The sequence below is a fragment of the Canis aureus genome, chromosome 31 (assembly GCF_053574225.1).
Source record: "Canis aureus isolate CA01 chromosome 31, VMU_Caureus_v.1.0, whole genome shotgun sequence".
NCBI lineage: Eukaryota > Metazoa > Chordata > Mammalia > Carnivora > Canidae > Canis > Canis aureus.
In genome coordinates, this window is record NC_135641.1 from 8,555,332 (window position 1) to 8,576,980 (window position 21,649).

At 45.4% G+C, this 21,649-nt stretch overlaps 1 long non-coding RNA gene across 1 annotated transcript; it reads right to left on the reverse strand.

Moving 5' to 3' along the window:
- Nucleotides 1–15,916: 15,916 nt before the first annotated feature.
- Nucleotides 15,917–17,125, reverse strand: LOC144302163 (uncharacterized). Its single transcript, XR_013369017.1, has 2 exons — nt 16,643–17,125; nt 15,917–16,185 (listed from the first exon to the last, which is right to left on the reverse strand). It is a non-coding gene; the product is annotated as an uncharacterized LOC144302163 (long non-coding RNA).
- Nucleotides 17,126–21,649: the final 4,524 nt, after the last annotated feature.

The window sequence follows — 21,649 nt, forward strand, 5'->3', positions numbered from 1 at the left end:
TCACCCACTGTTTCAGCATCCATTGATGATTCTCTCTGACACAATTACTGCTATGGTGGCAAATGGTATTTCTAATTCCATGATTCATTCAACATTTATTCTCTGATATTCCACCATAGGAAAGAGCTTTCTCTTCTCCCCAATTATTTTTTCATTTATATAATTATATCAGTAGGCATTTGTGGATTTTTACTTTAGACTATTATTGCAATAGAATAAAATGAGAATTGCCATAATTCAGTACTATCATTATTGTTGGTCAAATTATCCCAGATTTGCCCAAAGGGAGCTCCTCAAAGCTAACTGTCTTCGGTTCTTTTGATAAGTTCCTATTATTCTTTGAGCACTTCCTCGCTGTCTGGCAGGATTACAGGACTGGTTTCATCTGTATCTTTCCATCTGAGCCCTAAAATTAGTCATTTATCCAAGGATCTCTGGTTTCCTTTAATGGAGAATTATATTGAGGACCCCAGATCTGGGTGTTGGGTAAGCTTCAAGACCGTCTTAGCTGGTAGAGTTTCTGAGGCGTCTTCACCTGGACATACCAGCATTAGCTGCATGACACTTTCACTCTTTGCAAGTGCCTTTACATACTAGTTCCTATTCTCAGTTGACTGCTAAATTATAGACATTGAAAATTATGATTTTTTTCTGGGTAGTGGGTTACAATTGATTTCTTTTCTTTAAATGTATGTATTCATATATTATTTTCTTGTTGCTGCTGTAACAAATGATCACGAACTTGGTAGCTTAAAACAGCACCAATTTATTATCTTACATTCATAGAGGTCAGAAGTCTGAGATGGGCTTCACTACCCTGTCCTGGAATCAGGGTGTTTGTAGGACTGAGTTCTTCCTGGGGACTCAAGGGCAAAAGCTCTTTCCTTGCCTTTTCCACCTTCTAGAAGCTGCCAGCCTTCAGTGACTTGTATCCCTTCCATCTTCAAAGCTAGCAACCGTATGGCTGGGACCTCCGTTTCTGTGGTCACATCTACTTCTTTTGACTCTGCTTCTCCTGCCCTCTCTTCCCTGTGATCACACTGGGCCCACTCAGGTAATCCAGGATAATCTCCCATCTTCAGAACCTTAACTAATCACACTCACGACACTTTGTGTGGGTCTGTGTGTGCCACCCAGCATATTTACAGTTTCTAGGGATTGCGGGGTGGACATCTGCAGAGGGCCACTACACAACCATAATGTATTTTATATATTGTTAAATCATGAACATGAATTTTGTTGCTAATAACAGAAACAGTTACAAGAAAGAAGGCCCAGATGGACAGGGGCCCCCTTGCTCCCCCCTGGGACTCTTGCTGGCGTGTCCACCAGCTCCTGAATCATCCCTGCCATTTGGCTGGACGACAGCAGAGGTAGCAAGGTGTGACAAGGTGTCTGAGCTGGCCTCCAAGGAGAGGCCCCAGGATCACCTCTCAAGCAAATGGCTCCAGACTGGGCGGGGCTCTCCTTCCAAGCCCCAGCTCCCAGGGCCAGCACCCCTCCTCTTCTGGTCTCTGAGATTCCTCCCTCTGACACGCATTTTAGAGGCAAAAGCAGGACACCCTGAGGTCGCGGGCCGCGGTTCCCCCTCGAGCAGGTGCGCCGCAGGTCGACGGTGTGGCCTGCGCGTCTTGGCCGCCCCCGTGGGTCCCCACGCCTGGGCGTCCTCCCCGGCGCCGCCCTCCCGCCCCGCGCGCGGCGCCCACCGGCCCGCAGGGTCCCGCGTGTCCCGGGCGCGCCTCGCCTGCCCCCGCCCCCCCGGCTCCGGGCCGCCCGGTTTCTGCTTCTCCCGCGAACCTCCGAGTCCCTACTGCGGGGACATTTGTATTTGCTTTTCTCTCCTAATACAAATATTGCTGTTTTTCGAACCTCCTGCCCCCTGCGGTCCCTTTGATTCGGAGTCAGGACGGATTCCGCTGACTCGGCTCCGATTCGTGCTCGCCCCCCGCCCCCCATTCCGGCGGCCCTTGGCCCCGCAGCTCCCCAGGACCCTGGGGCGCCCCCCCCGCCCCAGCCTGAGGTCTGCGGGGACCCGGGAGGGACGGGATCCGGGGCCAGGTGCCCGGTGGCTGAGCCGCAGGTGCTGCCGCCCGCACCCCTGAAAAGCCCTCTCCCAGATTTTTGTTTTTCGCCCGGGGAGTAGGTGAAGGTTGGTTTCGGGGTCTCTCGGGGCCGCTGGGTGTACCGACGCGGCACAGCTGTGCTAGTGTGGGGTGTCACCCTTTCCCGCACCGCAGCCCCGGGCGCTGGGCGGGCGCGTCTACGCAGCCCGGGCCCGGACCTTCCTGGGCGCGTGCACACCTGCGAGGCCCCGCGGCCCCCTTACTCCTGCGGCTGCGGCTCCTCCGCGACCCGCTGTCCGCTCCGGACCCCCCCCCCCCGCCCCCGGCCCCGGCCTGGGGAGAAGGAGGAGACGAGGGAGGCGGGAGGCCCCAAGGAAAGTTAACGCGGCCGGGCCGAGAGCCGCAAGGTCTTTGCAAAGCGATTTCTTCTCGCGCTCAGATGGAAATGACAGACAATGCACAGCCCTGCGACAGCTGCGGTATCCCTTGACAGCGCTCAGAGAGCAATTCTTTTCAACCTCTTTATTGAGGTGCACCTCACAGGTGCCGTCCATCCACTTAAAAGTTGCAAGTCAGTGGTTTGGGGTATTCACCGAGTCGTGCAGTCATCGCCACAGTCCACCCCAGAGCGTTTCCCTCTCTTGAATGGAAACCCGCACCCGGCAGCAGCAGCCACTCTGTGCCGCCTCACCCACCAGCCCCCGCACACTCTAATTTTTCTGTCGCGGTAGATTTGACTATTCTGGACACTTTCTGTAAATGAAATCATGGAATCATGGTCTTTGGTGCCTAGTATCTCACTTAGCATAATGTTTTCAAGGCTCATCCACGCTGTGATACATGTCAGTGCTTTATTCCGTCTTACAGCTAAACAATATTCCATTGAACGGATAGAGCCCACTTTAATTCTCCATTCATTAGTTGATGGGTTTTTGGGTTGTTTCTGCTTTCTGACTATTATGAATAATGCTGCTGTGAACATTTACGTATAGATTTTTGTGGACTTATGTCTTCAATTCCCTTGGCTCTATCCCTGGGAGTGGAATTGTTGGGTTCTATGGTAACTTCAATACTTCAAGGAACCATCAAAGACCTAATTTTAGCTTTTTTGGGAAGAAAAAGGAGGGGCGGGTTCAAAAAAATAGTTGAATAGATCTGCAACGGCTGCTGGATAAATCACCTCCCACTTGTTGACAGAGAACCTTCTCTACAGAAAGCATATGGCACTGGAAACTATGAGAGGAGTTGTTCACTGTATGGTGTGGAGTAAGTCAGAGCCCAGGGAGGGCAGGATTCAGTGAGGACACATCCCCCTCCCCGAGAGAAGGGAGACAGACATCCCTATCCCAGCTGTCACCCGTCACAGGGGCTTTAAACATGAGGCGTGCAGAAATCCACAGGCACAGCCAGCAGTGACTGCTTGGGGTGGGGGTCCTGGTGAGGTTGTGGGGAGGAGTGCAGCCTTACAGCTGAAATAATATTTGCCTCCACCTCCAAGAGAGTTTGCAGCAGGGAGGAGAGAACAGCATGGATTAATGCCTAGCAGTGTGACAGTCCTGATGCACTTGGCCCTGGTGCAAGGATAGGAGTCGGGAGTTGGGGGGAAGGGCCCAGGGGAGTAAACTGAGGCCCGACGTCAATGGCACGCTAGGAGTTTGAACTTGAACCTTGAGGCTCTGGGATCGATCTGTCCCAGGACTCCGGGCTGGGCAGGGTGGTCAGCCTGGGTCCTGGAGCCATGTTGTTGGCGGAGGGGAGAGAGGGAGTTTCCCAGGCTGCCATCAGGAGAGAGAGTGAGGTGGGGAAAGGCAGGAGGGGGCCACTGAGGGACATCCGTAGGACTTTATGAAAGGCGGAGTTGTGGGGGAGAGAGAGCCGCCTGAGTCATAAGTGCTTTGGTTTTTCTAGGGAGAAAGAAAGGCTTTGGCGTTACAGCCCCTGGGGCACACACAGCTGCTGAGCGAGTAACCGCCTGTTTCACCCAGTTGAGTTCCCATAGGAAGATAGCTTCACCTGGAAACTCAGAATTTTTAGAAAGGCTTGCAGCTTCTTTTGGTTTGGGACAAAGCCTTCACTGTCTGTGTCCATCAGGTGGGGGTGTATATGCCCTTCTATAATGGGACACGCTGGGACCCCTTCTGTACCATACACCACCCAAGCCCAGGCCCCGCTCCACATTACAAATCCCTCTAGGCTCCTTCTCACTGGCGATGTAAGGCCCACCCCAGGGTCAGCAGAAGTGTGAAAAGGAAATTCTTATCTCCAGAGTCATCCTTTTTCCTCCTCCTTTTCTTATTTCTCTGTTTCTGGGTTTCTTCTTTCTACTCCCCTGTTATTTATTTTTTTTTTTTGGTTTTTTTTTTTTTTTTTTACTCCCCTGTTCTTTGGGGAGAACCTGGAACACTCTGGCTGCCCAGTGTTCCCTGCAGGACCTGTTCTTCTGCTGGTGTCATTTCTCCCTCAGCAACAAGGCCCTGGGCTCAGACATAGCCTGGGGTTTGCAGAAAGTGCCCTGGTGTTGGAGAAAAAAATCATTCCCTGAGGCCAGATGGAGGCCGAAAATCCAGGGTGGGAGCAACACAGAGGCAAGCCAGAGCAATTGGAGGATGCCAACACCCTTGCTGTGATTTATACTTCACTTCATTACTTACCCTGGGGAGACAAGTTCACAGTCAGGGAGGACTGCTAGCACAGAGGCTTCGAGTGGGAAAGAGCATGATGAATTTGGTGAGACTGAGTAATTGGGACAGGTGTGGGGGCAGTTTCTCGACCTTGACGTTTTTTGCCTGACACTTTTTCCCTGGGGAATTCCTGGAATTAGCTCAGACTACAGAGGTGGTCAAATGTTGGTGTGGCTCTGGTCCCCATGTGAGCATCGCTCCTTATTGCCAGAGAGGTGACAAGTTAGGCAGTCCATGGTGACAGGGGGGTTGAGCTGGAACTGCACACACAAGGATTATCCTCTGTGCCTGTACTCCAGGGACCTCCCGGCATTCTGGTGCTAGTCGACAGTTATGTTCAAGGTTGCCCACATCCTTTTGAGAATTGGATCCTTTCATAATTTTACAACATTATGAAATGTTTAGACATCAGGACACCCAGGGGAGTTGACACACGATTAGATAATAATAGTGTTTTTTAAAATAGCTAATGGATTCCATGTTACTTTTCTGTTAGTTGATGGTTAAAATCCCCATAAAAACCACAGGGTTGGATTTCTATGAATCATCTATAAGTGGTTTCTGATGGTTTTAAAATAAGGATTAACTACATCAAAGCTGGAGTCAATGCGAGCTTCTAATCCAAAATAAATCTTTAGCTTAATTTCATCCAGTTTCAGATCCAAAAGCTAATTTAATTAATATTTATATAAGCTTTAAACATTATTAACAGTAGAGTGGTGCTTTGTTACAGTCACAGCCCCCCGATGAGTAGCGTCTCTGTGCCCTTTACTGCTTTAAAATATAACTTTGCTGCTCCCCCTTAAATCAAGCCATAGGACTTATTTCTCCAACCCTTGACCTTGGGCTGGCCTGGCAACTTGCTTTGACCAACCGAATGCAGCAGAAATGACATAGTGCAACCTATAAGACTGGGCCTTAAGAGAGATTGTGAATTCTCTTGTCAATCTCTTGGAACACTCGGAGACCACGTGGAGGGCAAGGCCCAGCTGACTGCCATTACCAAGGCCCCAGACATGTGAATGAAGCCACCTTAGACTTCAGCCTCAGCTTCTCTCCAAGCTGTCTGAATTCAGGTGGCCAGCAGAAACTTGAGAAACCATACAATTAGTGGCTCTAAGTCACTAAATTTTAAGGATGTTTGTTATGCAGCAGGAGCTAACCAATACAAACAGTACCCTAAATGGTGACAGAACCGTGTCCTTTTTCTATGAAAATTGACACTGTCTCTAAAAACAAATGAGAAAGTCTCCCACTTTCCAGAACAGTAAGGTAGGGTTTCTTCCTTTGAAAAAAAAAAAAAAAAAAAAAAAGCAGAGTTATTCAAGAAAGTGTGTGAATTTAGATTTAAATGCTGAACTATAATAATGCTTACCCATTAAGAAAAAGAAAACTGAGTTTTATTATTTAAACTAAGAGATAGTTTAGGGAGAAAGAAAAAGAAATTGCTAAATGAGTCCAGTGATTGACTCTAATTTTCTCCTTATTGGTGCTTTGCTTGCTTTCAACTAAAAGGAGTTGGGACCTGCTGTCCTTTGCATGTGGCTTTGGATTAGCAAAATTGTGCTCTTCCTTTCTGTCACTTTCTGATGCTGACACTTCCTTCCTAGTAGCTCTCATCACACTAGTAGACTCTGGGCTCTTAAACGGGCCTCACCACCTTTCTCTCTTACTGGGATTTAATGGAAACAATATCAGGGTGTCAGAAGGGATCTCTCTGCTGTTTTGTTGAACATATATTGACTTCTTTCATGGGGTTCCCTTGAGATTAAGGAATTTGATACCACAAGTTATTTCTTCATTCACTGAATACTGAGCAATAAGTATCCAAAGAAAAAGAGCAAGTTAAAGAATTATTGTTCAGACTTTTGGATATTTGTCTCTATGTATTTTAATTATTTTAGATATTTATATATTATAAAATAAACATTTGACTTTGCTGCACAGTTCTATAAGTTTTAAATATGTGTAGATGTGTGTATTGACCACCCGCTTCAGCTCCAGGAACACTGCCATTGCCCCAGGAAACTTCCTCGTGTACCCTGTTGTCAAGTCCTCACAACCCCCAGCTCCCGGCAACAACAAATCTGTTCTTTCTTCTTCCAGTTTTGCTTTTCCAGAATGTCGTATGAATGAGATCAGTTGTAAGTGACGTTTTGAGACCAGTTTCTTTCACTCATGCATCCATGTTTTGGGGCGTCTGAATACTTTGCTCCTTTTTATATCCGAGTAACATTCCATTGCCTAGGTATATCACTGTTTGTCTATCAGCTCACCCATTGAAAGATGTTTGGGTCGTTTCTTACTTGGGGCAATTATGAATAGGGCTGCTGTAAATGTCTCTTCATTTTGTTTGTTTGTTTATTCTCTGCACCCAGCGTGGAGTTCGAACTCATGACCCTGAGATCAAGAGTCCCACGTTTCTCCAACTGAGCCAGCCAGGTGCCCCAGTGTCGCTTCATTTTAATTCATAAAACGGGAATGCTGTTTACTTCAAAACTGCTTTATCAGTAGAAATATTAAACTGTACTTTGCGATATTTTGATTTTTATTTAAAATGTTTATTCCAGGGGCACCTGGTTGGCTCAGTTGGTTGAGCGTCCAATTCTTGGTTTTGGCTCAGGTCATGAACTCCTGGGTGGTGGTATCAGCCCCACATAGGGCTCTGTGCTCAGTGGGGAGTCTGCTTGAGATTCTCTCTCCCTCTCCTGCCCGTCCCGCTCATATTCTCTCTCTCTGAAATAAATAAATAAATCTTTGAAAAAATATAAATAAAGTCTTTATTCCATTAGTTTCAGGGTGTTAAATGAGCATCTCCTTCGCATAATCACTGTACTTTTTTTTTTAATTTTTTTTTTTTTATTTATTTATGATAGTCACAGAGAGAGAGAGAGAGAGAGGCAGAGACTCAGGCAGAGGGAGAAGCAGGCTCCATGCACGGGGAGCCCGATGTGGGATTCGATCCCGGGTCTCCAGGATCGCGCCCTGGGCCAAAGGCAGGCGCCAAACCGCTGCGCCACCCAGGGATCCCGCATAATCACTACTAAATAAATATATATTTTTTTTAATTTTTTATTTTTTTTAAATATTTTATTTATTTAATCATGAGAGACACAGAGAGAGAGAGAGAGAGGCAGAGACATAGGCAGAGGGAGAAGCAGGCTCCATGCAGGGAGCCCGATGTGGGACTCGATCCCAGGTCCTCAGGATCATGGCCTGGGCCAAAGGCAGCACTAAACCGCTGAGCCACCCAGGCTGCCCTACTAAATATATTTTTATTGAATAACTACCCACAAATTTTATTTATATATTTATTTAAAGAGTTCATTTATTTATTTTATTTTAGAGAGATAGAGAGAGAGAGAGAGTGCGCACGAGCAGGGGGAGGGAGAGAGGGAGACGGAGAATCTTAAGCAGGCTCCATGCCCAGTGTAGAGCCGGACACAAGGCTGTATCTCACAACCTTGAGGTCATGATCTGAGCGGAAACCAAGAGTCAGGTGCTCAATTGACCCAAGTGCCCCTGCACCCACAAATTTTATTTCATTTGTTTTAATTCCAGTGTAGCTAACATAAGTGTTATATTAGTTTCAGATGTACCATCCAGTGATTCAGCGGTTCCATATATTACTTATCGCTCATCAAAATAAGTGTACTCTTAATCCCCTTCACCTAGTTCACCCATTCCCCTCCACCTCCCCTCTGATAACCATCTGTTTGTTTTCCATAGCTAAGAGTCCATTTTTTTGTCTCTTTCTCTCTCTTTTTCCTTTGTCCATTTGTGTATGACTGGACCCCTGGACCCCAGGATCACACCCTGAGCTGAAGGCAGACACGCAACTGCTGAGCCACCCAGGAATCCCTGGCTGCCTCATTCCTATTATTTCTTTTAAATTTAAGATGTACAGTATGATGGTTTGATTTACATACACTGTGAAATGGTCACCACAATAGGTTTGGTTGGCATCCATCACCTCATATAGATAGAATAAAAAGAAGAGGGTGAAAATGTATCCTGTGGGGAGAGCTCTTTGGATCTACTCTCCTGCCTTTCCTGTATATCCCAGAGCAGTGTGAACTGAAGACCTCATGTTGTGCATGACATCCCCAGCACTTATTTCTCTTATAACTGCAAGGTTATGCCTTTTGACTCCCTTCCTCCAACTTTCCCTCCTCCCATCCTCAGATCTTTTTAGCTGCATTTCAACATGTAATATAACTTATTTCCTTTTACAGTGTTTTTGTTGTTTGAATTAACAATAAAAAAATTCCTGGGGTGCCTGGCTGGCTCAGTTGGTAGAGTATGTGACTCTTGATCTCAGGGTTTTAAGTTTGAGCTGCACAGTAGGTGTAGAGATTACTTAAAAGTAAAGTAAATATTTTTTAAAAAGATTTATTTATTTATTTATTTATTTGAGAGAGAGAGAGAGAGAGCACAAGCAGGAGGGGCAGAGGGAGAGGAGAGAGAATCCCCAGTAGACTCCTTGCTGAGTGTGGAGCCCAATTTAGAGCTCAATCCCACAACCTTGAGATCATGACCTGAACTGAAACCAAGAGTTGGACGCTCAACTGAGTAGGCAACCCAGACACACCCTCCACCCCAAGAAAAATCCTAAAAAAAAAAAAAAAAGAATCCTGAATACTGAATAACTACAGGAAATCTAACAAATTACAGTTACAAAGAGAACCAAACTTAAGTTCTCTGAATTGTTTCCATGTGGTAAATAAACTAAATAAGACTCCATCCCCAAATCGAAAGTCAAATTACTGATTTAGTTGCCCATGTTAAGGTTGATGTGACATGGCTGACCTTCCAATAGGTCAAATTCTCTTAAGGGTCCCAAGAATATCAAACACCAAATATGTACAGATTTTACCCAACAGATTTCATCTTCAGACTATGTTTTTGAGATGTACCTGGCTGGTTCAGTCAGTAGAGCATGTGAGTCTTGATCTCAGGGTTGTGAGTTAGAGCCCCAGCTGGGTATAGAGATCAGTTAAAAATAAAATTTAAAAAGGATACAATGGGGATCCCTGGGTGGTGCAGCAGTTTAGTGCCAGCCTTTGGCCCAGGGCACGATCCTGGAGACTCGGAATCGAATCCCACGTCGGGCTCCCGGTACATGGAGCCTGCTTCTCCCTCTGCCTATGTCTCTGCCTCTCTCTCTGTGTGACTATCACAAATAAATTTTAAAAAATTAAAAAAAAATTTAAAAAAATTAAAAGGATACAATGGTTTTGAGTGTCAAAAGTTTTTGATACTTAATTCTAAATCCTCCCAGACTAAACGATATTTGTGCACAGAAGAGGAAGATAGTCAGCCCTCTGGCTCATTGAGGCGACTACGGCCAGGGGCTTCAGGCAACTATGAGCCTGAATATCACAGATTAAGGCTGGGTCTCTTGGTGCCTCGCAGTTGTGCTGGGAGCCCTGTCTACAGCTGTTCTGTCAGTGAATCCATAATTTCTAGAAGATGCATTGGTGTGGCCTGAGTCCCTATGCTCCAGTTACACATATTCCTGAATTCAAATACTTTTGACTTTAATAGATATGTAAATGTCTGTTCCTTTCAACACAAAATAATTTAAAACTTATTGGAATCTTGCTTTCTCTTATTTTTTTTTTCAGACTACACATAACTCCTATAGGTATTTAAAATGCTCTCCAGGGACACCTGGATGGCTCAGTGGGTTAAGGGTTTTAGTGGCTGCCTAGGCTTAGGTCTTGATCCTGGAGTCCTGGGATGGAGTCCCACATCAGGCTTCCTGCTCAGCGGGGAGTCTGCTTCTGCCTCTTGCTCTGCTCCTCCCCGCTGTATTTTCTCTCTCTCAAATAAATAAATAAAATCTCAAAAAAAAATTGCTCTCCAACTCAATTCTGCAAATCACACACACGTACCAATTTACAGGTTTTCCCCTGGCTGAGGCCTGGTGAGAAGGCTACATGAGCTATGTGGTCCATGTTCTAATACTTGGAGCCAGCGTCTGTGGCATTGATTAGAAAGACTCTTGTAGGGACACTTGGGTGGCTCAGGGGTTGAGCATCTGTCTTTGGCTCAGGGCATGATCCCAGGGTTCCAGGATGGAGTCCCACATCGGGCTCCCCGAGGAAGTCTGCTTCTCCCTCTGCCTGTGTCTCTGCCTCTCTCTGTGTCTCTCATGAATACATAAATAAAGTCTTTTAAAAAAGAGAGAAAGAAAAAGAAAAAGAGTCTTGTAACTAAGTTAAGGATCTTGAAATGAGATCTTCCTGGATAATCCAGGAGGGCTGTATATATGACATGTGTCCTTCTAGGAGGCAGAAGAGAAGAAGCTACAGACACAGAAAAGGTCATACGAAGGTGGAAGTGGAGACTGGAATGAGGCAATAGCAGGATCAGGACCTCCTTGAGCCTCCAGAGCTATGAGTTCTGGGGAAGGATTCTGGCCTTAGAGGGAGGACTACCCAGCCAGAATTCTGGTCTCCAGAACTGTGAGATAAGGCATTTCTGTTATTTTAAGCTGCTGTGGCAGCCCCAGGAAACTAACGCAGGTGTGTTTGGGGCACACCTGGGTGAGGCAGGTTTCAGCGTGTATGTAAAGACTCTTGAGTTGCAAGTGTAGAAATCTAGTGACACTATCTTATTCATAAGAGAGTCGCTTGTAAGGATGTGAGGGTCAATACTAGAATTGATTGTCAAGAAAAGGTCAGAAAGGGATGAGAACTAGGACCTGGAATGCTGGAAGGACCCTGTTTATCTTTGTGTCTGCTTCATTGTTTTATTTCTATTTTTTTATTTTTTAAGATTTTGTTTATTTATTCATAGAGACACACACACACAGAGAGAAAGAGAGAGAGGCAGAGAGAGAAGCAGGCTCCATATAGGATGCCTGACGTGGGACTTGATCCTGGGTCTCCAGGACCACACCCCAGGCTGCAGGCGGTGCTAAATTGCTGCGTCACCATGGCTGCCCCATTGTTTTATTTTTAAATATGGCCACCTTATTGGTCCTGTATGTAGGTGGTACTATTCTAGCCACACAGGGAAACTGGCTAGTCTTCATTCACCCCAAAACCAACTTGGAAAACTCAGCCCCCCACCTCCAGTTTGATTCACCATGGTGCTGGGGGCAAGCTTTGCCACCTAAACCTGGCTGCCAGGTGCCTATGTCTCTGAATCAGGATGCTGATTCTTTGAGAAAAGCAGATGCTCAGTGGTGTCTACCAGTAGCAGCCGCCTTGTTGTGCTCTGTTGTATCAGCTACTGCCCCCTCCCCATGCTGCCTAAAAAACCCAAAATGAAGTACCTAGAAATAACATTTATTTGCACTGATCTGCAGGGCAGCTGATCTAGGCTGGGCTTGGCTGGACAGTCTTGGGGCTCAGGTTCAGGGGATGACGGCTACCAGGGAGAAGCTCTTCTCATGGTGATGGCAAAGGTACAGGAGGGACAGCTCAGAATGGCAGGCATGCTTCTAGCCTTTGCTTGCATCATGTGCGCTAACACCCTTTTGGCCAAAACATTATATTGCTGAGCCTTGCATTGGTGGAGCGGGGAAGTATACCTCTTATGGAGGTTAGGTGGGTAGGAGAGGAGTTTTGAACAATAATCTGACCTTTCACATGGTACAAGATTTTTAGTAATGGAACCAAATGATCAAACATAATACCACTGTTAATCTGACACCTACCTTTTTGCACCCCCCCAATGTACTAGAACACGAAGTTCTTAAAACAACATACCAAGACTCCTGCCAAAAATGTTTGGATTGAACCTCACTAAGACTTTGAACCTAACTTCCAGTACATAGGAGATGTAAGGAGGGGTAGAAGGATGAGTTGAGTGGATACTCTATGAGTTATCGATTGCTGAGTAACAAATTACTGCCCCCCCAAACTGAGCTACTTAAACAACAATGGACAGTAAGTATTTCACAGGGTAGTGCAAGAGAAAGCAAGAAGGCCAGGTATGACCTAGTCTCAGAAGGCATAAGCTGTCATTTTTGTTCGTTCTGTTTGTTAGAAATAAGTCAGAGTACAGCCATCTTTTGAATCAGGAGAATCAAAGAATTTGTGGACATATTTAAAAATTACCACTGGGGTTATTTTAGGTGAAAAGAGAAAAAGAGATCAAAAGCAATGTTTCACATTCCTGACTGGATTCCTAGATTTTTTTTTAAGCCCTAAAAGTAATTTGGGAGCCAACTGGGGAAACTTGGATGTGAAATAAGTATTAGATGAATTAGGGAATTATTGATAATTTTCGTAGGTGTGACAAAGGTGTTGTGGCAATGTGGAAGAAGGTCCTTATTCTTAGAACATGCGGATGGAAGTATTTAGCAGTGAAATGGCTTGATGTCTGCAACCTGTTTTCAAAAAGGTGGAAAAAAAAAAAGTGAGAGAGATAAAGCAAATGAGCCAAAATATGAACACTGGAATCTCAGTGGAGAGTATATATGTGTTCATTGTACTAATTCTTGACTTTTCATACTTTCAAAATTCTTAAAAATTAAAATGCATAAATATATAAGGATAATATGGGTCTGGGTGAAGTTCTCCAATTCAAGGCTGAGGAATTAGGTTGTCATCCTTGGCTTGCCCACAAGGAAAATGAGAACTTTCATCTTTAAGTAAATGTTCTTCTCTTATCTAGTATTTCTGGCCCGTGGGTGTCTCATTAGCTTCAGGGAACATTCTTTCTGAAGGAGACCCACAAAGAAATCCCTCGTATGTGTGGCGCTCCCTCTGCTAAGCCAGGCTGAGAAGCCACCGTGAGGACTGAGGATATTAAGGACATTTAGGGAAAGCAGAACAAATCAGAAATTGGTATCAAGGAAAAAAGTCAATATACTTCACAAAAATCAGAAGTTGTAGGACCTTCAATGAATGGCTGAGGTAAGGAAGAGGGGTGGGGAAGAAAAGCCCCTTCATACTTGCAGCCCAGCATTTCACAGATCACCACCAGGAACCTTCTACCTGTTAGGACTCCTGCAAGAAATGGAGGCAGGTCCATAATTAAACAAAGACTCAGGACAGTGCATCTATAACAAGCTCACATTTGCTACTTTAAAGTCCCCAAAGGGAATCTTACATGTTTGAGTTTGAGATTAACAACAGAGTGAATGAATGAAGAAAGTATTAGTTCAACATCCTATAGTAGTTTAATAACTCCTTGACACAAAACCATCTCATCCCTTTGGCGCCAGGCATTATTCTTACAATCAGGTATTGATTTTATTTTATTTTATTTTTTAAGATTTATTTATTTATTTATGATAGACAGAGAGAGAGAGAGAGAGGCAGAGACACAGGAGGAGAGAGAAGCAGGCTCCATGCTGGGAGCCCGATGTGGGACTCCATCCCGGGACCCCAGGATCGCGCCCTGGGCCAAAGGCAGGCACCAAACTGCTGAGCCACCCAGGGATCCCCTCGGTATTGATTTTAAAATCACAGTCAACAGAAGTACACTTAAAAGGAAGCAGATAAAATCAGAATGTGGGGACCTTCTACAGGGGAACAACCTAACGAGGAGACTACTCCAGATTAAAAGAGCATTAAGAAAAAAGAAAACCTCAAGGCACATAGTGGCTCCATAGGTTAAGCATCTAATTCTTGATCTCAGCTTGAGTCTTGATCCCGTGGTTGTGAGTTCAAGTCCTACATTGGGCTCTATGCCGACAGGGAGCCTACTTAAGAAAAAAAATTTTTTTAAAAAGAAAACCTCAAAACTTGGAAATAGGAAATGCATGACTTCTTCTCCTTGCCTTTCAATATCATGTCAGGACACTAAAACTTTGGGGCTGGGGGTGGAGGCAGTAGGTACACCTTCATTTCAGACCGTTTAAGGTTCATTAAGATATTTGACAATTCTGTGATGGGAAGGGGATACCATGCACAAAGCTAAAAGATGCAAATGATTCTAATCTGACATAGGGATATAAGGTTGAGATGACTTTTGTCTGGTTGGGATGCAAATGATCCTATCTGGTTTCAAAGATAATAAAAAATGTTTTGATGATCGGTTTTATTGCCTGGGAGGTTGTTAACCAGACTTCTAAACACATAACTGAGCAATCCTTCTCCAGGGCTTTCATCTCTCAGAGTTTCTTTTAACCAGTTTAACCATCCTGCTGCTTTCTTCATTAATGAGTTAATTAAATAGTTGATACCTAGTTACTTAGGGTTAATAGGAGACTTGTGGTTTTGCCTTTTTGAAAATTCTACTTTGAAAAGTGACTTGAAAGACTTAACATAGAACAAAATATGTGGACTTTATTTGGATCCTGTTCTCCAATAAACCAGTTATAAAGGCATTTTTAGGGAGATGGAGGACCTTTACAAGTGGACCTAGGTATGAGGGGATATATTTTTTAAGATTTTATTTATTTATTTGAGAGTGAGAAAGAGAGCACAAGCAGGGGGAGGGGCAGAGAGAGGGGGAGAAGCAGGCTCCCTGCTGAGCAGATAGCCCCAAACGGGGCCTCGATCCCAGGATCCCAAGATCATGACTTGAGCCAAAGATAGAGGCTTAATCCACTGAGCCACCCAAGCGCCCTTAGGCATTAGATAATATTAAGGAATATTTTTCATTTTCTTAGATGTGAAGATGGCATTGTGGTATGAAGGAAAATTATAGGTGTGTTTAAGTGTATTAGTTATCTAGTGTGTGTAACAAATTACCTAAATCATACTATTTTCAATGTAGGCCAACAGATCAGGAGGTGACTACCATTGATTTGTTATTCACCCCCAAAGATGGGAGTACACCATGCCTCAGTTGGGCCACATGAGGAAGCACAGGGTCGTCCAGGAGGCAGAGGGAATGACGGAAACATGTGGGCAAGAGCCTTTGCTGTGCTTTTCCACCAGAAGACTAAGCACGACAGGGAAAGCAAGTTTAAGATTGGCCAGTCTGCATAGTTTCAGGGGGCTCTGAGGCATAGGGGCTACCTCCAGTTGTCTGGTACCTGGCCCTGGGCTGATTAGTGCAGGCAGACAGTAGCCCAGAGTGTGGGTGCCCTGGGAGAGTCCAATAAGGAAGTGATTTGGAGCGTAGGCTCTGGGTTGCTTGGTTTGCATATGAAAGGTCTTCACCCCTTGGGAATTGGCTTAGCCCTGGAAAGACGATGATCTCTCCACGGTCAGCAAGGCTCCAGATGTCAAAGTATCAGGACCAAATGATTACTATACACAGTGATTTTAAATTATTTTTATTATTTCACATAGTTTCTGAGGGCCAGGATCTGGGAGTGGCTTAGCCAGGTGCCTCTGGTCCAGGTCTCTTAGGAGGTTGTGGTCAGGATGCTGGCCAGAACCGTGGTCATCTGACACTGGCCTGGGGCTGGACGCTCTGTGTCCACGACAGCCTAGGCATATGGTGTTGGAAAGAAGCCCTGGCTCATTGCTGATTTGGATCAGCTGTCTGAGTTCGTCACCATGTGGGTCTCTTGATAGGGCTGCTGGCTTCCCTCAGAGACAGAGAGATACAGAGGGAGGATGAGAGAAAGGTAAGCCTCACTTGAAAAATAGGTTAACATCAGCAGTACCATCTCTTCCGCTGTATACTATGGGTCACACAGACTAACTGTGGAGCAGTTGTGGGCAAATGTAACAGAGGTGGGAGATGGTGCCAGCCAACTTGCAGACTACTGCAGCCCACCAAAGATTCATATCCTTCCCACGTGCAAATTAAGTCAACCGCTTCCAGAGGGTCCGGAAGTTTCGTGCCATTTCAGCATCTGCTCTATGTCCAGAATCTCACAATGTAAATCAGGTTTGGGTGTGATTATATTTCCTAAATACAGTTCTTCCGGTACGGTTCTTGACAAGGTATCTTCCCTCCACACCCCCTGTATTAATCAGCACAGGCTGCTGTAACAAAATCCCATAGATTGGGGGCTTATGAACAATGGACACTTACCTGGGTGTCACAGATCAGGGTATCATCATGGTCAAGTGTTGGTGAGGACTCTCTTCCTGGTTTGGATCTGGCCACCTTCTTGATATATCATATGGCAGAGAGAGAAAGAACTAGCTCTCTGGTGTCTCCTTATAAGGGTACTAATCCTACCATGACGACCCTACTCTCACAGCCTCATCGAAACCTAACTACCTCTAAAGGCTCCATCTCCACAGACCATCACATTGAGGGGCTAGGGCTTCACCACATGAATTTTGAGGAGACACATTCAGTCCATAACACCCTTTCCCACTGAACATATAATGGGGCAGTCATAGAATAACCACCCTAGACACTCTCCCTCAAAAAGGGAGAAAATGACAGCCAGGAAGAAGTTGCTGGGCCGTATAGATTCTAGAGTCTTGTCAGGCAAATACTGTAAGAGTAGGAGCTCTACTCCAAGCCTTTGGACTCTGCCCTCTGGGCTCCTAGTTCTTCCCTGTGAGTCATCCTTCCTTTTTTTGTGAAAGGTATCATGTGTTTGCAGCTGAGTGATTTTCTCAGCCTGCCTCCTGCCAGTAGACTTTTGAGGGTCTAAAGGCCTCTTTTTACTTTGTACTGTCTGCTCTTCCAGTCTGAGCTGGTGGTGTTTCTGTACATGTAGCTCTCTTAAAAACTACGAATTTTCTGTGAATCTCCTCAGTATCTACTCTGTCAGGCAAAGCCAACACCCACAAACGTCTCAGAGATGAACCTTTCCCCACCCTGGGCTTCTGCAGACAGGTGAGGGTCCGTGTGACTATGTGTTCTAGGAGCACGGCCCTTTGATCGACAGGGTCTGTGAGCATCCTTGTCCATTTGGGCTGCTATAACAAAACACCCCAGACTGTGCAGTTTATAAACAACAGATTATTTATCCCTTGAGGTTCTGGAGGCCAGAAGTCTGAGATCAGGGTGCCAGCATGGTTGAGCGAAGGGCTTCTTCCAGGATGCAGACTTCTCACATGGTGGCAGGGGCCCGGGTGGCTCTGTGGGGTCTCTTTTGTCAGGACTCTGGTCCCATTCAGAGGGCTCTACCTTCATGACCTAATCACCCCAAACACCCTCACTTCCTAACACCACTGCCCTGGGTATTAGGATTTCAAAACATGAATTTGGAGAGGACACAGGCATTCAGGCGACAACAGTGAGATACACCTTTTTTTTTTTTTTTTTAAGATTTTATTTATTTATTCATGAGAGACACAAAAAAGGAGAGAGAGAGAGGCAGAGACACAGGCAGAGGGAGAAGCAGGCTCCATGCAGGGAGCCCGAAGCAGGACTTGATCCCGGGTCCCCAGGATCATGACCTGAGCCGTAGGCGGACGCTCAACCACTGAGCCACCCAGGCTCCCCTAGAAATTACTATTCTTGCAGCATGTGAGGGTCAGGAATCTGGGAGCGGCTTAGCCACTTGCTTCTGGTACGAGGTCTCTCATGAGGTTACCATCAAGATGTTGGCTGGGGCTGTGGTCGTCTGAAACCTGACAGGAGCTGGGGGTACACATCCCCAGTGGTCCAGACTCACGGCTGTAGATCTGGGGTTTCTTTGCCTCGTGGGCCTCTCCACGGTGCTACTCATGACAGGGCAGCTGACTTCTCCCAGAGAGTGATCTGAGAGCGAGAGAACGCACGATGGAAGCCACGCAGTCTTTCATCACTTAATACCAGCAGAGACATACACCATCACCATTTCTGTATTCTCTGACCCTGGCATTATGTGGGACGAGACTGCACGAGGGTATGACTTCCCAGAGGCAGGGGACCATTATGCGTCATCGGGGAGGCTGACTACCACAAAGTTTTTGAGGGGCCCAATGTCACGTGGTCTATAGCTTACATACTTCAGCAAAAAGAGATTGATGAAAAAAATGTAGCAGAATTTAGCTTTCTCTGGGGGTGACAAGATGGCTTACTGGCTAAGAATCCTCTAGAAGCCAGTTACTTTCTTTCCTGCCCAGCCTTCTGACCTGTCTTCACCAGCAGTGCTGCCTTGCACACAAGGCACAGCGCTTTCCCAGCTGGCTCCCTGCAGCTGCATTTAGCGGTGGGGCCTGAGTCAGCAGTGTGGCCCCATAAACGGTAACAGATGAGCTGGAATATGTTCTCCCTCAGGTATTATTTCGAGATGTTCTGAAACACACCAGCACTTTTTCAGATTCTGTTCCAAAATTTCTTTAGAGGAACAGCTCCACGGAATACTTTTCATGACCTTGCCTTCAAGGTCAGCGTTAATCATAGGGTTCCGGCAGAGTCAGCAGTCCTGCTGAACTTTGCCTCTGCCCCTTCTGTTAATTCAGCTTGGGCTCATTCAATCCCTGGACTCTTGTTCCTTATTTCATAAGGAAAACTAAAACAACTTTGGAAGGATAACCAGCTGCGTCTGTTGAGTCACAGTTCTTTCATTATAAAGGAACTCCGTGAAATCCTAGTGTTCATTTACACTAAGCATTTCTGTAAGAATGTAACTTAAAAATTTTTTTTGAGCCTGGGTTAAATGTTAACTTGTGTGATGAATTTTCCAGGGGAATTTGGAACTAACATTGTGGAAGCTGAAAAACTTCCATATTGGATGTCATAAGAGATTTGTGCATTTTAAGATAGAAAACAAAAATGTATGTTTAGGGCCGCCCCCTCAGTTTGTTCTTAGTGATAACACTTTGGTGGCTTCTTGGTGATAATTGAATAATTATTCAGATGTTAAAAAAAAAAAACCCTACTCATTATTTTGGAGAAATTCCAAGGCAGTAAAATAATTTGATTATAGATATTTCAGATTGGGATCTGAAGGGATGTGTTTGAGTAAATCAGTGTATCACAATGGGGAAGACATGTGTGATGGGCTGGCAATGTGTCCTCTTGGCTGGACTAAGCCATTTCCCCCAGAAATGCCTTTTCTTGTATGTTTCCAGTTTGATTGAGCTACAAGGGATATCCTAGCCTGAGAGTTGCACCTGTCTTCCTCCAGCTGGGCTTTTCTTGCTGAACTCATAATGTAAAACTATGGAAAGTTGACACTGACATGACCTGCTCAGATAATCTGGTTCAATTGGGTCCTAAATTTTGTCCACTCTAAGAGTCATCTGGGAAGCTATTTTGTTTGTTTTGTTTTTGTTTTTGTTTTTTTGGAAGCTTTTTGGAAATATGAATTCTCCTGTACCACTTGCGAAGCTTCTGGTCAGGAGATCTGAGCCCAGGACATTCGAATTCCCTTTACAAATTTCCTAAGTGGTTTTGATGATCAGCCAAGTTGGTTTGCTAGTCATTGTGATTTTGGTCTAGTGGTTCTCAGTGTGGTCTTTGGACCAGCATCGTCGCCCAGAATCTTGTTGACCTGGAAATTCCTAAGGTCCATCCTGGACCCCGTGAATCAGAGGCTCTGTAGTTGGGGCCCAGGTACCCCAAGCTCTGGTGTTTTAAGGGGAGAACACTCACAGCCTTTGTCTTGAGAAACCTCGGGTTACTACATTTGTGTAAACAAGGCTTTCTTCCACTAGAAGATGATACTTGACCAGTGACCAGTGTTTACAGTACACAATGCCAAAGGCATAGTTCTTTAGGAACCTAGATGAGAGGGACGCCTGGTGGCTTAGCTGGTTAAGTGCCTGCCTTCAGCTCAGGTCATGATCTCAGGGTCTGGTAATGGAGCCCCATGTCAAGCTTCCCGCTCAGCAGGGAGTCTGCTTCTCTCTCTCCCTTTGCCCCTCCCCCCACTTGTGCTCCCTCCCTCCCTCTCTCTCTCTCTAATAAATAAATAAAATCTTTTTTTTAAAAGATTTTATTCGTTTATTCATGAGACACACACACACACACACAAACATACACACACACAGAGGCAGAGACACAGGCAGAGGGAGAAGCAGTCTCCATGCAGGGAGCCCGACGTGGGACTCGATCCCGTGACTCCAGGATCATGCCCTGAGCCAAAGGCAGACGCTCAACCGCTCAACTGCTGAGCCACCCAGAGATCCCTCCTTTTTTAAAAAAAAAAAAAAAAAAAAAAGGAATTGTAGGGATGCCTGGGTGGCTTGACAGTTGAGGGTCTGTCTTTGGCTCAGGGTGTGATCCTGGATTCCTGGGTTTGAGTCCCATGTCGGGCTCCTTGCATGGAGACTGCTTCTCCCTCTGCCTGTGTCTCTGCCTCTCTTTCTGTGTCTTTCATGAATAAATAAATAGAATCTTAAAAAAAAAAAAGGAGTTGTAACACTCAAGCAAGCTTCATGGAGAAGAATTCTAAAAGCTGGAGATGATTCTCATAAACAGTAAGAGAGAGAGCAGCCCTCTCCCCAAGGTGGGAAAGCCACAGAAAGGAAGGCACAGGGCAAGAAAGAGTCCATCTCCCCTCAAGCGGAAGGTACAAGTTAAGATGATGAACAAGACCTTAGGAAGGATCTGCTGGACACTTTAAGGAAAATACGTGGGAAATGGTAGGAATAAATTGGTTTTGAATGCTGTGGCAGAGACCTATTTCATAATATATAGAGCTGTCTTGTAAAATTTGAATCTACAGCATATTTTGCCAATTGAGACTGATGGGGAGGCAACTTTATTTTTGACTTTTAAGTACTTGCATAAATTTAACACTGAGCTAGCAAACTGCGGCAAGGCATAGAGTCTTGTGGTTATGAATTGTCTCATATTAACAACAGTGTTATTAAATAAGTTAGTAGTAATGCTTGGGGAGTTAAATTAGCAAATAGAGAAAAATGATGTGTAGCTCATCTCCAGTCTTTCTGTGTATATGGTAATTCTAAGATGCTGGAAGATGCTTAAAAACAGCCTTACAACCTTACAGGAACAATTTTGTGTTTTGATGGAAAACTATGCTTCTCTGGAGGACGCTTTCCAGGTTGATTCTCATCTTTCAGTGTCTTGGGGACATTTGACAATTGTGTAAATTGTAGGTAAACGGTAGACAAACTGTCCTGTGTGACTGCCCTCCTTCCCCACCCCAGGAAAAAAGCCAGTTTGCTTTGCTTCCATCTGCAC